The 21,067-nt window shown below is 47.4% G+C and overlaps 1 protein-coding gene across 1 annotated transcript in view; it reads left to right on the top strand.

The window, feature by feature from the left end:
- rimbp2b (RIMS binding protein 2b) overlaps window positions 1-21,067 on the top strand; it is a 352,244-nt gene that overhangs the window by 577 nt on the left and 330,600 nt on the right. The window lies entirely within an intron of this gene.

Genomic DNA, 21,067 nt, shown 5'->3' with positions numbered 1-21,067 from the left:
TGCACGGTTTTATTTTCTGTGATACCGCGCAGGACAAACTGCTACATGGATCCCACCGCCCCCCACCTGCAACCCCCCAAAACCCACCTCGGTCCCTGGTGCAGGGTCTGTGCTGAGTGGTCACTGATTTGGGGAAATAGTTTGATGTTCGGCCTCCTGCAGGTGTACCCCATTCTCCCAGCCCCCTTCCCCAAAAGGCAACAGCAAACTCCAGCATCCAGGAGCATGGGAAGGAGGTCCATGATTACTGCACACACACGGACCACTTGGTCTGTGGGACCAGCAATGCCAAAGGTATTCCCAGCAGGATGAGTCTCGGAGAGGATTGCATCTCATTCCTCACGCTGAGCACTGACTGTCCCTGTCTTTCTCAGATCATGGACCACAGTGGACAGCCAACAGCTGAGTCTGGAACTCAGCGAATAAACCAAGCTGCCCCCCCTCCTGTCCCACAACACCCCCGACAAACCTTCACCATATCACACACACTTCAAACAGCAACAATAAAGGCTGGTCAGGCAGAGCTGCTTGTGTGGAGAAGCCAGGAAATGTGCACATCACCTCTCTAAGGCGAGTCCCTGGAAGGGGGAAGCACAGCATCCAATTCAGGGACATCAAGAGCCAACAGCCTGTGAGGTGACACTGATCAGAGGGTCCTCTTTTAGCTCCTGTTTCAGGGGCATTAGCCAGACACAACCCAGACACGAGCTGTCCGCCTCTCCATTAAAATCATGGCCCAGGGATTATCACTGTCTACTTCAGAGGAAGGGAGTGCTGTTCATTTAACATCACCTTGCATATGTAAGTTTTACACACTGCAGCACTCCCTCAGCACTGACCCTTCAACAGTGCCCACTCCCTCAGCACTGTACCTCCGACAGTGCGGCGCTCCCTCAGCACTGTCCCTCCGACAGTGCGGCACTCCCTCAGCACTGACCCTCCGACAGTGCCCACTCCCTCAGCACTGACCCTCCGACAGTGCGGCGCTCCCTCAGCACTGACCCTCCGACAGTGCGGCACTCCCTCAGCACTGACCCTCCGACAGTGCCCACTCCCTCAGCACTGTCCCTCCGACAGTGCGGCGCTCCCTCAGCACTGTCCCTCCGACAGTGCGGCGCTCCCTCAGCACTGACTCTCCGACAGTGCGGCACTCCCTCAGCACTGACCCTCCGACAGTGCCCACTCCCTCAGCACTGTCCCTCCGACAGTGCCCACTCCCTCAGCACTGTCCCTCCGACAGTGCGGCACTCCCTCAGCACTGACTCTCCGACAGTGCAGCACTCCCTCAGCACTGACCCTCCAACAGTGCCCACTCCCTCAGCACTGTCCCTCCGACAGTGCGGCGCTCCCTCAGCACTGTCCCTCCGACAGTGCCCACTCCCTCAGCACTGTCCCTCCAACAGTGCGGCACTCCCTCAGCACTGACTCTCCGATAGTGCGGCACTGCCTCAGCACTGACCCTCTGACAGTGCCCACTCCCTCAGCACTGTCCCTCCGACAGTGCGGCGCTCCCTCAGCACTGTCCCTCCGACAGTGCGGCGCTCCCTCAGCACTGTCCCTCCGACAGTGCGGCGCTCCCTCAGCACTGTCCCTCCGACAGTGCCCACTCCCTCAGCACTGTCCCTCCGACAGTGCGGCACTCCCTCAGCACTGACCCTCTGACAGTGCAGCACTCCCTCAGCACTGACCCTCTGACAGTGCAGCACTCCCTCAGCACTGACTCTCCGATAGTGCGGCACTCCCTCAGCACTGACCCTCTGACAGTGCCCACTCCCTCAGCACTGTCCCTCCGACAGTGCGGCGCTCCCTCAGCACTGTCCCTCCGACAGTGCGGCGCTCCCTCAGCACTGTCCCTCCGACAGTGCCCACTCCCTCAGCACTGTCCCTCCGACAGTGCGGCACTCCCTCAGCACTGACCCTCTGACAGTGCAGCACTCCCTCAGCACTGACCCTCTGACAGTGCAGCACTCCCTCAGCACTGACCCTCCGACAGTGCGGCACTCCCTCAGCACTGACCCTCTGACAGTGCAGCACTCCCTCAGCACTGACCCTCTGACAGTGCAGCACTCCCTCAGCACTGACCCTCCGACAGTGCGGCACTCCCTCAGCACTGACATTGTACACTGTCTCTCAGGGGCTATATAAATGGGAGTTGTTGCTGCGATGGAAGAGCTGTTGAGCTGTTTTGTGAGGGTTGGAACAGTAAGTGCTGTGTGTTGCTGAGGGAGAAGTGTGACTGGGGAAGAGAAGATTCTCAGCCCCAGGGCTGTGGTTAGATTGTTGCTAATGTTTGGAGGCCGTGAATCGGTGAGTTTGGGCCTGTTCAGGGCGCGGTTGATGCTGGAGCTGGAACTCGCAGTATTGCGATGAGGTATCAATAAGTCAGGACAAATTAACACACCAGCAACCCTGGTCATTTGTCACTGCACTGGTTTTGGGATCTTGCTGTCCATGAATTGACTGCCACCTTTCCCCACGTTATGGCAAAGACATGGATGCCATCAGTATCTCAGTCATTATAATGTCATTTGGGATTTGCCCTTTGCAAATCTAACCAATTCTTCAAATACTATCTGTTTCCAGGATAATCCCTCTCTCTCAGTGCTCCCAGTTTGGAGACTGCACGGAGTCTCAGGTGTAGGATCAATGGTTTTCCTGTCTTTGGATCAGAGGTAGTATTCCCATTAAAACCACAATGTCTCGTTGATCATGATCAGCTTCTTCAACTCGCATGAATACCTTCAAAATAGTAATGGACAGCAGAGAAATTTCACTGCAAGCCTCTCACAATCAGTCAGGATGCTCAAAAACAACATTTACCCCAAAATATGAAACAAATCATCAACTTGGAAGGGAATTGTTGCTCCTATTATTACAAGTTTGTATTTAATCAAATTTACAGCTTGATACTTAAGGGGCAGCACAGTGGCTCAGTGTTTAGCGTTGTTGCCTCACAGAACTAGGGACCCAGGTTCAATTCCAGCCTTGGGTGACTGTCTGTGTGGAGTTTGCACATTCTCCCCGTGTCTGCATGGGTTTCCTCCCACAGTCCAAAGATGTGCAGGTTAGGGTGGATTGGCTATGCTAAATTGCCCGTAGTGCTCAGCAATGTATTGCTTCGGTGGGGTTATAGGGGAATGGGTCTGGGTGGGATGCACTGAGGTTTGGTGTGGACTTGTTGCCCCAAAGGGCCTGTTTCCACACTGTAGGGATTCTAATTCTAATTTATAAAGACTTACATTTATATCACATCTTTCATCATAGAACATAGAACATAGAACATAGAACAGTACAGCACAGAACAGGCCCTTCAGCCCACAATGTTGTGCCGACCATTGATCCTCATGGATGCACCCTCAAATTTCTGTGACCATATACATGTCCAGCAGTCTCTTAAATGACCCCAATGACCTTGCTTCCACAACTGCTGCTGGCAACGCATTCCATGCTCTCACAACTCTCTGCGTAAAGAACCTGCCTCTGACATCCCCTCTATACTTTCCACCAACCAGCTTAAAACTATGACCCCTCGTGCTAGCCATTTCTGCCCTGGGAAATAGTCTCTGGCTATCGACTCTATCTATGCCTCTCATTATCTTGTATACCTCAATTAGGTCCCCTCTCCTCCTCCTTTTCTCCAATGAAAAGAGACCGAGCTCAGTCAACCTCTCTTCATAAGATAAGCCCTCCAGTCCAGGCAGCATCCTGGTAAACCTCCTCTGAACCCTCTCCAAAGCATCCACATCTTTCCTATAATAGGGCGCCCAGAACTGGACGCAGTATTCCAAGTGCGGTCTAACCAAAGTTTTATAGAGCTGCAACAAGATCTCACGACTCTTAAACTCAATCCCCCTGTTAATGAAAGCCAAAACACCATATGCTTTCTTAACAACCCTGTCCACTTGGGTGGCCATTTTAAGGGATCTATGTATCTGCACACCAAGATCCCTCTGTTCCTCCACGCTGCCAAGAATCCTATCCTTAATCCTGTACTCAGCTTTCAAATTCGACCTTCCAAAATGCATCACCTCGCATTTATCCAGGTTGAACTCCATCTGCCACCTCTCAGCCCATCTCTGCATCCTGTCAATGTCCCGCTGCAGCCTACAACAGCCCTCTACACTGTCAACGACACCTCCGACCTTTGTGTCGTCTGCAAACTTGCTGACCCATCCTTCAATTCCCTCGTCCAAGTCATTAATAAAAATTACAAACAGTAGAGGCCCAAGGACAGAGCCCTGTGGAACCCCACTCACCACTGACTTCCAGGCAGAATATTTTCCTTCTACTACCACACGCTGTCTTCTGTTGGCCAGCCAATTCTGTATCCAAGCAGCTAAGTTCCCCTGTATCCCATTCCTCCTGACCTTCATCATGTCAGGATATTGCAAAGCCCTTAAGGAGTATTGACTGGGTTAATGGTCATTCTTATTTCTCTCGGTTGGAAGATTTGAAGACTAGGGGGCACATTTTTAAGGTGAGAGGAGAGGGACTTAAAATGACATGAGGGGCAAGGTTTTACACAGAGGGTGGTTCGCATGTGGAATGAACTTCCTGAGGAAGTGGTGGATGTGGGTCCAATTACAGCATTTAAAAGACATTTGGACAGATAGATGAATGGGAAAGGTTTGGAGGGATTTGGACCAGGAGCAGGCAGGTGGGGCTAGTTTAGTTTGGGATTGTGTTCTGGACTGGTTGGACCGAAGGGTCTGTTTCTGTGCTGTATGAAGCATCATCACTGTTTCAAGCAGAAACTGCAGTAGCCAACCTGTCCCCAGCAGGTCGGTGAGAGTAAGCAAGTTGTAGTGATCTTGCTTGAGGTTGTTCCAGGAGAATTACTGCTCTGCGGTTAAGGCTGTGGGATCTTTTAGATCCACTGAGGGATCAGACAGGGTGTCCATTAAAATCTCATCTGTAACAGTCTGCAGCAGTGAGGTGCTCCTTTAGCTTGGCCCTTCCAGCAATGCAGTTGTCCCCAGGTACCGCACGGGGACTCTCAGCCACACAACATGCTGAAGGTTTCTGGGGGAGGTTTTGAACTTTCCTGGCCAGAGCTGATGCATTACCCATCGAGCTGGTTTGGCTCCGCACACGGCAAACATGGTAAGAAGTGGGAATCCTCTTGTGGCGCAGTGGTACTGTCCCTGCCCCTGGACCAGCTCCAGAGCTGTGTGATAACATTGCTGAAGAAACCGATTAGGGAAAAGTAGTTAATTAAAGGAAAAAATATAGTGAGTGAAATCAGGTGAGGTGACCTGAGACTGGGTTAAAGAGGGGAAATTGGCAGATCGAGGGTGTTTCATGAAGGAGTGTTAAGTCTGCTGAGCATTTGTAAGTAAATTCATTAAACTCCGCTCATACTGACAGTTCACATTGTAATTCTTGGCCTTTTTTGGTGAAAGTAAATCACGGGGATTTTTTTTTAAGATTTCACTGCGAGTTTATCAGTCTAATGATTGGGATGAGAATCAATGCCAAGGGAAGGTTCTGGAACTTGTATGTTCTTTCACTTGCATTCACATCATTATGTAATTTCCACATTCTGGCCCCGGAGCCATATTCCCCAAAACCTCTGCCACAGCCTGGGGAATATCAAGGGGCCTCACCCCCAACAATGTACAATGGCCCTGTTCCTGTGATCTGTCTCACTGATGGGCACTATCCACTGGCTCTTTTCCTGTAACAGTCTGTACTGATTGCATTAAACTCATTCATGACATTGATGTACACTTGATAATTAACACTGTGCAATGGCTGATATAAATGAGACAGTGCAGACTCAGTGGGCCAAAGAGCCTTTTTCAATGCTGTGGGTGTCTTTGACTCATTGATTCTTCATCAAACCCAAGATGCCACAAGTGCTTCGATTCTTTTTAACAAATGTGTTCCAGAATCTTTCACTCTCAGTTAACGATAATGTGCATGGGATCTTCCCTAATACCCAGCAACTATAATATGTGAAATATTTGATACAAGAGGGCTGAGATTTGCAAATTAAACTTCCATCTCATGCAGTGTTTACATTGGCCAGGTTTAAGGAGCCCTTCCTGTAATCTGCAAGTCTATTACCAGCCAATTTCAGTTCCTGTGTTGGCGTTTTGCTGAATCTCGTTATCTACAGAGAGATGACTATCATTTCAATGTAGTAAATTCATAATGACTTACCTCTGACTAGTCAATGGGACTGCATAATCTCCAAGGAAATTATACTATATACCCAACTCCAACATCGACAATTCCTTTCAAACTCATTTCAAATTGTCAATGTAGGGCTGATGTCAAGTATGCTGGCAAACATTTGGAACATTTCTGATTATAATACGTCTGGGCTCTGTCTCTGTTACACAGATATCCCGGAACAAGACCCTGAGCCTTACACATGAAGCAGAAAGGAGACATCAACAAAGCATAGTCTGTGATGCTGTGGGCAATATTGTGTTTGTGTTCCTCTTTCACAAAACTCATACAATTTTCTTCTTTGATAATGGGAACTGCAGATGCTGGAAATTCCAAGATAATAAAATGTGAGGCTGGATGAACACAGCAGGCCAAGCATTGTGCTCCTGAGATGCTGCTTGGCCTGCTGTGTTCATCCAGCCTCACATTTCAATTTTCTTCTTTCATTGAGGGTGGGTGTCTCTGGGCTGGGCCAGCGATTATTTTCCATCCCTAGTTGCCCCTTGGCAATGAAGGTGGGGGTGAGCTGCCTTCTTGAACTGCTGCACCCACTATGCTCTTAAAGAGAGGGAATTCCAGGATTTTGACACAGCAACACTGAAGGAATATTTCCAAGTCAGAATATGTAGCGTTAATCAAGCGGGGGCTGCTTTGTCCTGGATGGTGTCGAGCTTCTTGAGTGCTGTTGGGGCTGCCCCCATCCAGGGCAAAAGGGGAGTATTCCATCACATTCCTGACTTGTGCCTGGGAGATGCTTTGGGGAGTCAGGAGTTGAGTGACTCACTGCAGGATTCCCAGCCTTTCACCTGCTCTTGTAGTCACTGTTGTTTGTCAAACTTGGACCTAGACTATAATGAGGACAGGAATTTCTGGCCCAAGCAGAACCCAGACTGAGTGTTAATAAGTAGATTATTATTGAGTTAATGTTGCCTGACAACAGTGTTGATACTTTGTTGATGATGGAGAGTGGACTGATGCAATGCTAACTGACTGGGTTGGATTGGTCATGCTTTTTGAGGATCAGACGCACCTGGACAATTTTCCACATTGATGGGTTGATTCCAGCGGTGTACTTGTGCTGGGAGAGCTTAGCTAGGAGGGCAGCAAGTTCTAGAGGATCAGTCTGATTCAGTAATAGGGCCATTAGGCTGTTGCTTTGTCCAGTTTGGGGGAACAGCTCCCCCAAATGTGACAGATGTTAGTGAGCTGGATGTTGCAGAGGCGGGTGAGATGGGTAGAGCTTAAGATGATGCCAAGTTGTCCATTCAGTTTTACTCTTGAACTATTTGACACAGGATGATTAGTTGGCACATTATTCATGTGCCAATGAGTTTGGAACTTTCTGCATCGCACTTTCACCCTGTAAATCCCTCTAAGCATTCCAAAAACGAGAAGCTTTGGGCCAGTTGCAGGCTTAGTAGAGTTGTACAATTTCTCATTGTGAACTAGAAATGCAGCAAAGGTGCTGAGAATTATCTTCATTCCCACTGAAGTAGCTGCTTAGCTTTTGAATGAAGGTAAAAACTGTGGATGCTGGGGATTAGTTGGCATTTTGAAGACAGAGGTACAGCCTTTGCTTTGGTAAGAGTGTTAAGGGATGTGGAGCAGAGCTGGAGTGGTGGCAGCTTGAGCAGCAGATCAGCCAGGGCGTTATTGAAAGGCAGGATAGGATGGAAGGAGCTGAATGCTTCATATCCAACAGAGACTGCACTGTGTGGGTGTTTACTTTGGTTTGCCCATTACACCGCCTGGAATAATAATTCCTTAATCTCTCGGATCAATGAGCCTATCCTATGGACCAAGTGCATGACAGCTCCTCCTTCCCAATGAGGTAGTGTTTGAGGTTGTTGATGTTTACAAGCTGCTCTAGGCTCGATGAAGGTTTCAGTAAAAAAGAAATGAGATGCCAGCAATTGGAATGATTGTGAGGGACAGCGTGGGTGCGGGGCACTGGGGAGGTATTGATCACTGCTGCCCTCACTCAGTCCTCAGCCTGAGACCCTGGGGAAAAAATTCCTTGTTGGAGCAAGATTCATTTTAATGAAAATTTAAAATGAGATGTTCTCCTTCCCGTTTTCTCCCTCCCTTCTTTATTCTCCTGTGATGTTAATGCAATGAGACAGTAACTATATTGATTTGGTCTTGCCCACCATAGTCACTGATGTTAGAAGTGGCCCAGTTCACTGCCTTGAAACCACCCCACCCCCTAAACCAATGCTTACTGACCTATAGCAGTCCCCAGTTTTAAAATTCAGCAATCTGTTTTCAAATCCCTGTGTGCCCTCATCCCTCCCTCGCTCTGCAATCCCCTCCATCCCTCCTTCCCTCTGGAATCTCGGGTCTCCTCCAGCCCAGGTTAGGAAATTAGGAAATTCTTAGCTAATCCTCTCCGACCCTCCAGGTGAGGAACGGTCTCCCTGGTCCAGGGATGGTAACCCTAAAGGGGGCAGATACTGTAAGGCATGGGCTAGTGATTCCTCATCTGTTACCTCACTGCCCCATCAGATACTCCCCGGGCGATGTCTTTTCCAGGTATTGGGGGACAGATTCTGTGATTCTGGAAGAAAAGGATAGAACATAGAACATAGATAGATCAGACGTTGACAAGGATGTCACTAAGAACAGCCATGCTCAGAGTATCACCTTCGCTCACTCACCCTGGGGACACAGGTGCTGCTGGCTGTGTCAGCATTTACTGCCCGTTCCTAGTTGCCCCTTGAGAAGGTGGGGGTGAGCTGCCTTCTTGAACCGCTGCAGTCCATGTGCTGTAGGTTGACCCACAATGTCCTTAGGGAGGGAATTCCAAGATTTTGACCCAGCGACAGTGAAGGAACGGGGATATATTTCCAAGTCAGGATGGTGAGTGGCTCGGAGGGGAACTTGCAGGGGGTGATGTTCCCATGTATCTGCTGCCCTTGTCCTTCGAGATGGAAGTGGTCGTGGGTTTGGAAGGTGCTGCCTGAGGATCTTTGGTGAATTTCTGCAGTGCATCTTGTAGATGGTACACACTGCTGCAACTGAGTGTCGGTGGTGGAGGGAGTGGGATGTTTGTGGATGTGGTGCCAATCAAGCGGCTGCTTTGTCCTGGATGGTGTCGAGCTTCTTGAGTGTTGTTGGGGCTGCACCCATCCAGGTAAGTGGGGAGTATTCCATCACACTCCTGACTTGTGCCTGGGACATGGTGGACAGGATCTGGGGAGTCAGGAGGTGAGTTCCTCGCTGCAGTATTCCCAGCCTCTGACATAATGTTGTAGCCACTGTGTTAATGTGGTGAGTCCAGTTGAGTTTCTGGTCAATGGTAACCCCCCAGGATGTTCATATTGGGGGATTCAATGATGGTAACACCATTGAATGTCATGGGGCAGTGGTTTGAGCCTGGGCGTCTGTGTGGCACGAACATCACTTGTCATTGACCAGCCCAAACCTGGATCTTGTCCAGATCTTGCTACATGTGAACGCGGTCCGCTTCAGTATCTGAGGATTCACGAATGGTGCTGAGCTTTGTGCAATCATCCCCACTTCTGACCTTATGATGGAGGGAAGGTCATTGATGAAGCAGCTGAAGATGATTGGGCCTGAATGATCAGCTCAATGTTGATAAAAAGTGGTTTGAAGATCTGGAAAAGAAGATTTGATGATTGTGTAAATGGAGACTTGGTCATCTTTCTCATTGAGACTGGTTCCTCTTCCTCCTTCAAAGCTTCATCTTTGTTCACAAGGTCTATGGCTTTATCTCATCCTAATTTTACAATCTTTTGTGGCTCAATGACAGGAAACTAACGGTAATGATTTACAAATGCTTTGTGGATGGAAGGCCGTTTCCAGTATCTTTCCCTAGCGGTTTGTGGTAATTGATTAATGGTGTGGAGTTGGATGTAGGAGGTGGGATGGGGGAATTTGTATACATTACAAAACATAGGTTGTGCAGCTGACAGGGAGGAGCATAGCTGCCACCAAAATGATGAGGTTTTGGAGAAGTGGCACATGGAATTCAGTCTGGAGAAGTGTGAGGGATTTGGGGAATGTAAACCTACAGCACACATAATAACCAGGAAGCTGCAGAGAGGGGTGGCTGAAGTGATGGAGTATATAGAGCATTGTCATGGGTTCTTGGAGATGAAAGGATAGGCTCGTAAGGCAGTAATGGACGCATATAGACTGTTTTCCCTTATTGGATGATGTATGGAATATAAAAACAGGGAAGTAATGTCTTATGACCCTGGCTGATGGTAATACTGGACAAGTTGGATTTCAGAATGAAACCGGGCTTGATATGCCATAAGTTTAATTTTTTCTGTAGGTTACCATGGTAATTAGTCACTGAATACACTTACTAAAGGATGTCACTGTTCTTTAGCAAAATCGCACAAGCTTTTTACATAAAAGAATAAAAAGCAAAACTGTATAGTACAGGACAAACATCAAAACAAAGTTTCAATTGTTTCCCAGCAATATCCTTGCAGATACTCCACCTCAGTAAAATGCCAAGGTGGCTCAGTGGTTAGCCCTGCTGCTTCACTGCACGAGGGATCCAGGTTCAATTCCACCTTTGGGTGATTGTCTGTGTGGAGTGTATGTATTCTTCTCATGTCTGTGTGTGTTTCCTCCCATAGTCCAAAGATGTGCAGTTTAGGTGGATAAGCCATGGAAAATTGCCCATAGTGTTCAGGGATATGGAGGCCAAGGGGGTTAGCCATGGAAAATACACGGATAGGGTAGGGGGACAGCTCTGGGTGGGATGCTCTTCAGAGGCTTGGTTGATGTTGGGCTGACTGGCCTGTTTCCCCACTATAGGGGTTCTGGCCCGTCTCCTCAGTATGTCACTAAAAGATCACTTGTGAAAACTTCACCAATTAATGTCACAGGTACCATGCTGGGTGTTGAAGTGAAGTCACATAATGTTTTGGAAATTATGTGTTTAGTTCACTGTTCCAAGTCACTTGCTGACCTCTTTAGAAGAAAACACACGTCAGTACTTTTACAGAACTGAAACCACCTATTTATTTCACCTTGATTTTAAAATGCAAATTCACAAATTATAATCATATATACACATTTATCAAATATGCTGGAGTTGTTTAAAAACGTTGGTTAGGCCACAGCTGGAATTTTGTGAACTATTTTGGTCACTGCATTACAGGAGGGACATAATTACCCTGGAGAGATTAGAGAGGAAATTTACAAGTATGTCACCAAGGTTTGAAAATTGCAGCAATGCAGAAGGATTGGGTGGGAGTTTGTTTTCCTCAGAACAGAGGAGGCTGAGAGGGGACTTAATCCAGGGGAACAAACTGATGCAGGGCTTGGATACAGTGGCCAGGGGAACCCCATTGCCCCAGCAGACTGCTCAGTGACAGGGGAGACAGATCTAAGGGATTGGAAAAGGATTAGCGGTGGCCGGGGGAGAATCACGCAACTGGAATTCACTGCCCAGTTTGGAGGTGAAGGTGGAAACCCAAAGCTGATTTAAAAAGAACTGGGATCTACTCGGATCCTTTGAAAGTTGCAAGGCTACGGAGCTGGAGCTGGAAGGTGGGTTAGAATGGGACGCTACTGTTTGCTCTTTTTAAACCACTGCAAACAATGAAAGGCTATTTCCTGTGAAAACCACTGACAGTGCAGCTTCCTATTGGGTTTTCAATCTTGTTCTTGCTCTCAAGAATTAATCCTCAGATAATCATCCATTATTGGAGAACCATAATGTGTTGGAGCACAGGCCAACCATCTGACCAATCAAGTCAATGGGATCGTGGCTGATCTGATTATCCTCAACTCCATTTGCCTGCCTGTTCCCCATACCTCCCGTCCTACCATCAGTAACACTCTCCTACAACATCTTCTCTCAGCAGGAAAAGCAGAAGCTTGAACACACACTAACAGGTTCAGGAACAGCTTCTTCCCTGCTGTTATTAGACTGATGAATGCACTCTCTAACTTCAAATAATATTGATCTTGCTTCATGTACCTCCTGTGCAGTGTAGCCTGTGTGCCTCGCTCTGTCTAAGCACCCTACGATCTGTGTGCCCTTGTTTACTATGACTGGTCTGTACTGCTCGCAAAACAAAACTTTTCACTGTATTTAGGTAAACGTGACTACAGTAAATCAAATCAAACCCCCGGTTCTCCCTTTCTGATTAAAAATCTGTCTGTCTTAGCCTTGAATGTATTTAATGACCCAGCCCCTCCTGCCCTCCATGGCAAAGAATTCCACAGATTTACTTCCCTCAGAGAGAAGGCATCTCTGCCTTAAATAAATGAGACTTTACTCTGAGATGATGGCATCTGTTCCTGGGCTCCCTCACGAGGAGAAACAACCTGTTCACGTGTATTCCCCCCAAGATCCCCAGGAGTCTTGCCTGTTGCAATAAGGTCTTCTAAAGTGCAATCAGTGCAGGCCTACCATACTGACCCTCTCCTCAACCGGCAGTCCCTCCATATGCTCCTCAGGCTTTCCATGATTATAGGTGAAGATATGACTCCAACTTCTGCTAAATCCTTCCATCAACTCCATCCAAGCTAATTTCTTCATTACCTTGACTCTCACTAGTCCCAAAGTCACACTCCAATTGGACTATCCACCTGTCCCATCAAAGTAAAAGATCCTGTAGGAAGTAGTGATCATAACATGGTATAATTTAGGATTCAGTTTGAGAGTGAGAAACTTGTGTCAGGAACAGCTGTGTTTAACTTAAATAAAGGGGATTGGAATGAAACAAGGACAGAGTTAGCCAAAGTGGACTGGGCAGATAGATTAACAGGAATAACAGGAAGCAAGCTGTGCCAGACATATATGGAAGTAATTCATGGCTCTCAAAAAAAGTGTACCTTAGTCAGGATGAAAGATTTTCAGAGACAGATAAACTAACCACAAATAACCAAAGGAAGTTAAACAAGGATGATTAAATTGGAAAAAAAATGCAAATAAGGAGGTATAAGTCAGTGACAGGCCCAAATACTGGAATAAATTCAGAACCCAGCAAAGGAGGACTAAAACCCTCAGATTCTGGAGAAGTACCAGAGGAATGGAAAACTGGTAACGTGACACCCCATTCAAAAAGGAAGGCAGGCAAAAAGTGGGTAACTATTGGCCGATTAGCCCAACATCAATAGTTGGAAAAGTATTGGAATCAATTACTAACAAAGTAATAGAGGAACAATTGGAAAGTCATAACCTAATCAGGCAATGTTGGCGTGGCATCATTACGTGAGTGGACAAAGATCTAGACAAATGGAGGACAATGCAGAAAAAGTGTGAAATTGTCCATTTTGGAAGAAGGAATAAAAAAGAAGCACATTATCTGAGTGGTGAGAGATTGCATAGTTCTGAAATGTGGAGGGATCTGGGTGTCAGAGTGCAAGGATTACAGAAGATTAGTCTGTAATCAGGAAAGCTATAGAATGTCAGAGATAGTAGGAACTGCAGATGCTGGAGAATCCGAGATAACAAGGTGTGGAGCTGGATGAACACAGCAGGCCAAGCAGCATCAGAGGAGCAGGAATGCTCTAGAGTGTTTTAAGCTGTAGAAAGTAAAGCTTTATTACGAAGGGAGTTGAATGCAAGAGTTGGCATCATTGGCACAGAGAAGCAGTGAGAACAGTTAATTGTCAGTTTAATTTTTAAACCAGGCAGGTAGATTCTGATTGGTCAGAGCATTGTCATGAGAATACAAAAGCATTTAATTGTCTCCATATACCCCTTTTTAAAATGAGAAACATGCAATGTATATCCTTTTCACCTACACAAAATTAGATGCTGTATAAAATATTTATCTTCTCAGTCATGTTCAAAGTCATAAATTAGTTTAAAATGATTTCCCTTCCACAAGTCATGTTGGGTTTTCCCAAACACATCATGGTTTTCTTCATAGCTTGCTGCAATAATGGATTCCAGTGAATTCCCAATGAAAGACATGAAACAAACTGGCCCAAGCTTCCTGCTTCATCTATCTCTCCTTTCTTGAATCAGAAGATTACTCTGGTGTTTTACAATCCAGTAGCAATCCTTCCAGAATCTTCTAGGGAGATATGGAAGAAAGTAACCAATACACCCACACTCCCTGAAGCTGCCTCATTTAAGACCCGAAAGGTTTTGGGCCACCTGGTCCATGGATTTGTCAGCCTTTAGGTCTAATCATTCCCCAGCTCCACTTCCCTGTGGGTGGCAATTAGTTTCAGGTCTTCCCTGACATTTGTAGCAGCATTTTCAGATAGCTTCGGCAAGCTTTCTCAATGCTTCACAGTGAAGACAGGCAGAAAGTAACGCAAATTATCTCCACCATTTCCTTATTTTTCCATGATCTGTTTCCCAGGCTGACTCTCTGGAAGGAACAGTGTGAAGAGAGTTTATAATGTAATTATTATTTGGAAATGACGGTTAGGAAGAGGAGAATACGATGCATTTTCATTGATTTGTGTTTCTATATTGTGCAGTTTAAGAAGGGAAGGTTTAGCTTCATGTTGAAGTCCTGTGATTGACACAACGATGTTAGAAAATTGTTTGCATGCTTTTAAATTAGGCTTTTGTAGAAAGAAAGGTGAATAGTTCAGTGCTTTTGAAAACGAGAGTAGAAGGGAAAACAAAAAGGATGCTGAATAGCGTCCAATGACCTGGGGAGACAGTTTGTTTGGAAAGAGAGACAGGGCCATGCAGATGGTCAGTGATGTTGTAAGTTTCAAACAGAGAGAGAAAAGGCCAGGTGGGGCAGCTGTGTCGTTCATCAGTCCCCAGAACAATCCGGAAGTCCTGAGCTACCTGGAACTGAGTCAAGGGAGAGTTCCAGAAAGGGAAGGCTTTAAGTTGTCAGACAGGAAGATTGCTACAAGGCCATTGAACACAGGAGGTTAAGGAGCAAGTGAGCTGTGTTAGCAGTTTTTGCATCTCATGAAGAAACATTCACATCAACTCAATGCAGTTGTTTACTGGGGACAGAAGTACAGTTCCTGCCACTGAACAAGCGACTCTAAAAGGCGCAGACAGTCAGTTTTTACTGAAGTTTGAGTGTCTGTGATATTGCTGGTGAATGTAAAGCAGCTGAAAATCTATTTCTGGTATTTATAATTAGATTGCCTCAGATTGTGTAAAATAGGATTTTCCTTTTATGTCTAATAAACTTTGCAGTTCCTTTTTTATAAAAGTACATTGGCAGCCGTTTGTGAATATGCTTAATGACTGACCGTGATAACAGTTAGCATTCCCCACAGCCCCTGCTCAGTGTTGGTTGCACAGCTGGCTGCTCATGCAGTGTGTTGCTGACAGTGTGGGTTCAATTCCTCTATTGGCTGAGCCTACCATGAACGTGCCCCTTCTCAAACTCTCTCCTCTCCTGAGACATGGTGGTCTTCAGGTTAAACCAGTCAGTTATCTTGCTCTGGTGAGACAGCAGGGGTCTGGGACAATCATGACTTTCCCTCCTTACAAACTCAGTTTTATTGGGGGTTTTTTGTCGTTCTTTTAATCTGTGCACTGTTTTGACCTCCCACAAAACTTGACAGATTGGTAAAACATTTCTAACAATGTAATACTACTGGTTACTTAAAAGAAAGATACTGCAGATGCTGGAGACCTGAAACCAAAACAGAAATTGCTGGAAAAACTCAGCCAGTCTGGCAGCATCTGTGGAGAGAGAAAAACAGAGTTAACATTTCGAGGCAAGTGACCCTGCTTTGGAACTGAAAGGGCTGGAAGGTGTTTATGTAGTTGACAGAGGGGGAGGAGGAGTAAGTGGAACAGATCGTGAGGGTGCCCACAGCCAAAGACAAAGGTGGCGCTCACGCTGGCACAGGAGAGTTGCTTCGAGCTGTGTAGGAGGTTTGCTGTAGGCCCAGGTTGGAAACATCAGCTCCAGAGCGGAGGGGCTATCCTGAAACGGGAATGCAGAGGGAGGTCAGAGTTATTCCTACCAACAGAGCAGAGCTGTTCCACAAAGTGATCTCCCAGCCTGTGATTGGTCTGTCTAATGTAAGGGAGACCACATGGGGAGCAGTGAGCATGTGATTGGTCTCTCCAATGTAAGGGAGACCACATGGGGAGCAGTGAGTCTGTGATTGGTCTCTCCAATGTAAGGGAGACCACATGGGGAGCAGTGAGCATGTGATTGGTCTCTCCAATGTAAGGGAGACCACATGGGGAGCAGTGAGTCTGTGATTGGTCTCTCCAATGTAGGGGATACCACATGGGGAGCAGTGACTGGATTGGAAAAAGCAAAAGGAAATCACTGCCTCTCTTGGAGGGTGTGTCTGGCACTTTAGACAGTGAGGAGGGAGGGAATGTGCAAATGTTTCACCTTCTGTGATTGCATAGGAAGATGCTGTGGATGCAGGGAGGAAGTGTTAGGAGTGATGGAGGAGTGGACCAGGATGTCCCTCTGGAATGCTGACAGGGGCAGTGGCAGGGATGGGGGTGGAGGGAATGATGTTGGGGGTAGATGTGTTTGGTGGGGTAATCCTGCTGGAAGTGGTGGAAATGGTGGAGGATGAGCCTTTGAATTGGAGACCGGGGGGGGGGGGTGGGATGGAAAGTGAGGAGATGGTGAACCCTGTCATTGTTCTGGGTGGGGGGAGAGGAGGGGCAAAGGGGTGGGGGCAGAAGTGTTGGACCTGTTTGAGGGTACCACCAGCCTTGGTTATGGGTGTGGGGTAGGAGTCCTCGGCTGAGGAAAAAGGGGAATACATCAGAGGTGACCTGGGAAGGTGGCATCATCGGAGCAGGTCGGAACAAGCTGGAGGAACTGGGAGAATGAATGGAGTCCTTACAGGGAGCAGGGTGTGAGGATGTGTGGTCAGGCTGACTGTGGGAGTCAGTGGGGTTGGTGATGGATATCGGTGACAACCTTTCCTCAGATATGGAGACAGAAAAGTCATGGAAGTGGTGGACCAAGTGCAGGTGAGAGAAGGATAGAAACTGAATGGCGAGCCGGAGGAGCCGGAGGAGCCGGAAGAGCCGGAGGAGCCGGAAGGCAGTCTCCTGCTCCTCGACCTTATGTTTCTTATAAAGCAAAACAGATGACTCTTTTTCCTACTTCTGGATGTTGGTCAAAGAAGCAGCATTGATAATGTCAAGATAATAAAATGTGAGGCTGGATGAACACAGCAGGCCAAGCAGCATCTCAGGAGCACAAAAGCTGACGTTTCGGGCCTAGACCCTTCATCATGCTCCTGAGATGCTGCTTAGCCTGCTGTGTTCATCCAGCCTCACATTTTATTATCTTGGATTCTCCAGCATCTGCAGTTCCCATTATCTCTGATAGCATTGATAATGTGTTGGGGAACAAGTTATGGAATGGACCGGGGTAGGACTGGAATAAGGAATGTTCCGCATTCCCCACAAAGAGACACCTGTAACCGAGACCCATGTGGCTGCTCTTGGCCAATCGTTTGACCTGGAGAAAGTGAGGTTGTTAAAGGAGACATTGTCCAAGGTGAGAGCCAGCTCAGTCTGAGAGTGTGGCCCGTCCTAAACATCTTCAATCATTTACCAATAACCCATACCCTTACCAACGAGTGTTACGTTCTCATTTCTGTGTGGTTTCACTCTTAAACTCTCATCCTGTCATTCCAATAAAACACAGGAACAGTGAACTGCAGTGGGAGTATCAGATGGTTTGCCACAGGGAGTGTTTATACAAGCGAATCAATATCAGAAACAGTGGAAAGTGTGTGAGTGTGACAATGAAATTAATGAGAAACCTGGATACAAACTATTCTCTCCTGTGATACAGCAACTATTTCTGACTAACCTGCTCAGGGATGTTACAACACACCCCCAAAACAGGAGGATTTGAATCTGGGCCTCATGGCTGAGAGGTATGGACACATGACCCTCCCATTTTGCAGGGCAAAGATTTACTGTAAATGCTCACAGTTGTGAAAGTCTTAGTCAGAAACAGAAAGATGGGGGCTGCCATTCAGGAAATTGGTAAAACTGTTGACTGGAGCCGGGAGGTGGGGGGAGTCATGTTGGGTGCAACTTGCTAGGATCTGGCAGGCCCCGACTGAAGGGCCAATGGGAGCAGATTCAACAAGAACTTTATAAATTGAATTGAAGAAAATGCCCAGAGCAGCATGGAAAAATCAGGGGGAGTGGGATCAATTGGACACCTCCCTCAAAGGCTAGCACAGGCATGGGGGAGGGGCTGAATGGCCTGCTTTTCCTGCACAATTTCAGAATAGACCAGATGACCCTCTGCAAATCAATATCTGTGGTTGAGTAGAATCGGTGCTGGATCCACTGCTTGACATTATTTGATTTGGAAGTGAATGTAGAAGGTATGGTTAGTAAGTTTGCAGATGACACCAAAACAGGTGTGTAGTGGGCAGTGAAAAAAGATTATCTCCAGGTATGCCAGGACCTTGATCAGAAGGGCCAATGGGCAGAGGAGTGGCAGATGGAGTTTAATTTAAATAAATGTGAAGTTTTCCATTTTAATAAGGTAAATCAGGGCAGGACTTATACACGTAATGGCAAGGCTCTGGGGAGCGTTGCTGAACAAAGAGACCTTGTTGGGGGGGACAGGTTCATAGTTCCTTGAAAGTGGAGTCGCAGGTGGATAGGGCAGTGAGGAAGGTATTTGGTATGTTGGTTTTTATTGGTCAGTGTACTGGGTATAAAAGTTGGGAGGTCATGTTGTGGTTGTACTGGACATTGGTTAGGCCACTTTTAGAGTGCTGTGTACAATTCTCTTCTCCCTTCCGCAGGAAAGACATAATTAAATTTGAACGGGTTCAGAAAATATTTACAAGGATGTTGCCGGGGTTGGAGGGTTTGAGCTACAGGGAGGGGCTGGATAGGCTGGGGCTATTTTCCCTGGAGTGTCAGAGGTTGAGGGGGTGGCCTTATAGAGGTTTATAAAATCATCGTGGGCATGGATAGGGTGAATAGACACTTTTCCCTGGGCTGGGGAAGTCCAAAACTAGAGAGCATAGGTTTAAGGTGAGAGGGGAAAGATTTAAAAGGGACCTAAGAGGTAACTTTTCACACAGAGAGGTTGGTGTGTTTATGGAATGAGCTGCCAAAGGAAGTGGTGGAGGCTGGTACAATTACAACATTTAAAAGGCATCTGGATGGGTACATGGATAGGAAGGGTCTAGAGGGATATGGGCCAAATGGGACTGGATTAATTTAGGATATCCAGTCAGCACGGACGAGTTGGACCAAAGGGTCTGATTCTGTGCTGCACAGGTCTATGTCTCTATGACTCTATGTTGTGTTAAAGGCTTCTTTAGACTTTTCCTCACATTTTCATTCATGGGATGTGGGCATCACTGGGGGGCCCCAGTATTTATTGTCTGTCCCAGCTGCCCCTTGAGAAAGTCCCTGTGCTATTGATTGACCCACAGTGCCCTTAGGGAGGGAATTCCAGGATGTTGGCCCAGTGACAGTGAAGGAACGGCGATGTATTTCCAAGTCAGGATGGCGAGTGATTTGGATGGGAACTTGAGGGGACTGGTATCTGCGAGGATGTACCTCCATGTATCTGCAGCTGTTGTCCTTTAACATGGAAGTGGTTGTCAGTTTGGACGGTGCTGTCAAAGGAATCTTGGAGAATTCCTGCAGTGCACCTTGCATGGCAAGTTCTGGAGCACCAGTCCTCAGCACTATTGCCGGAATGCTGTCAGGGCCCATAGCCTTTGCAGTATCCAGTGTCTCCAACCATTTCTCGACATTACGTGGAGTGAATTGAATTGGCTGAAGACTGGTATCTGTGATGCTGGGGACCACTGGAGGAGGCTGAAGATTGCAGCGAATGCTTCAGGCTTATCTTTTTTGTGGAGCCTCCTCCTCCCATGAGATGTTTAATTGTCCACGGCATTCACAACTGGATGTGGCAGGACTGTAGAGCTTAGATCTGATCCTTTGGTTGTGGGATCGCTTAGCTCTGTCTATCACTTGCTGCTTTCTCTGTTTGGCGGCTCCACCAGGTTGGCACCTCATCTTCAAGTATAGCCTGGTGCTGCTCCTGGCATGCTCTCCTGCACTCTCCAATGAACCAGGGTTGACCCCCTGGCTTGATGGTGATGGTTGAGTGGGGGATGTGCTGGGCCATGAGGCTACAGATTGTGCTGGAGTATAATTCTGTTGTTGATGGCCCACAGCGCCTCATGGATGCCCAGCCTTGAGTTGCTAGATCTGTGTGAAATCTGTCCCGTTTAGCACGGTGATAGTGTCACACAACACGATGGAGGTTATTCTCAATGTGAAGGCACAAGGACTGAGCGATGGTCACTCTTACCGATACTGACATGGAGAGATACATCTGCAGCTGGCAGATTGGTAAGGATGAGTTCAGGTATGTTTATTCCCTCCTGTTGGTTCCCTCACCACCTGCCGCAGACCCAGTCTCGCAGCTCTGTCCTTTAGGACCCGACCAGCTCGATCAGTAGCACTGCTGCCGAGCCACTCTTGGTGGGGGCATTGAAATCCCCCACCCAGAGTATATTTAGTGCCCTTACCATCCTCAGCGCTTCCTCTGAGCGTTGTCCAACATGGAGGAGAGACTGACTGATCAGCTGAGGGAGGACGGTATGTGATAATCAGCAGGAGGTTTCCTTACCCATGTTTAACCTGAAGCCATGAGACTTCATGGGGTCCAGAGACCATGTTGAGGACTCCTAGAGCAACGCCTTCCTGACTGTGTACCACTGTGCCACCCCCTCTGCCGGGTCTGTCCAGCCCGTGGGACAGGACCTATCTAGGGATGGTGATGGTGTTGTCAAGGACCTTGTATGTAAGGTCTGATTCTGAGAGTATGACTGGGTCGGGCTGTTGCGTGACTGGCCTGAGAGACAGCTGTCCCAGTGTGGGCACTAGCTCCCACATGTTAATAAGGAGGGCTTTGCAGGGTTGACAGCTGTTTCTGCCGTTGTCTTTTCCGGTGCCTGGGTCGATGCAGGT

This window comes from Stegostoma tigrinum, chromosome 26 (genome assembly GCF_030684315.1).
Source record: "Stegostoma tigrinum isolate sSteTig4 chromosome 26, sSteTig4.hap1, whole genome shotgun sequence".
NCBI classification, from domain to species: domain Eukaryota; kingdom Metazoa; phylum Chordata; class Chondrichthyes; order Orectolobiformes; family Stegostomatidae; genus Stegostoma; species Stegostoma tigrinum.
The sequence above is the reverse complement of the archived record's forward strand: the minus strand, read 5'-3'. Positions and strand labels throughout refer to the sequence as shown.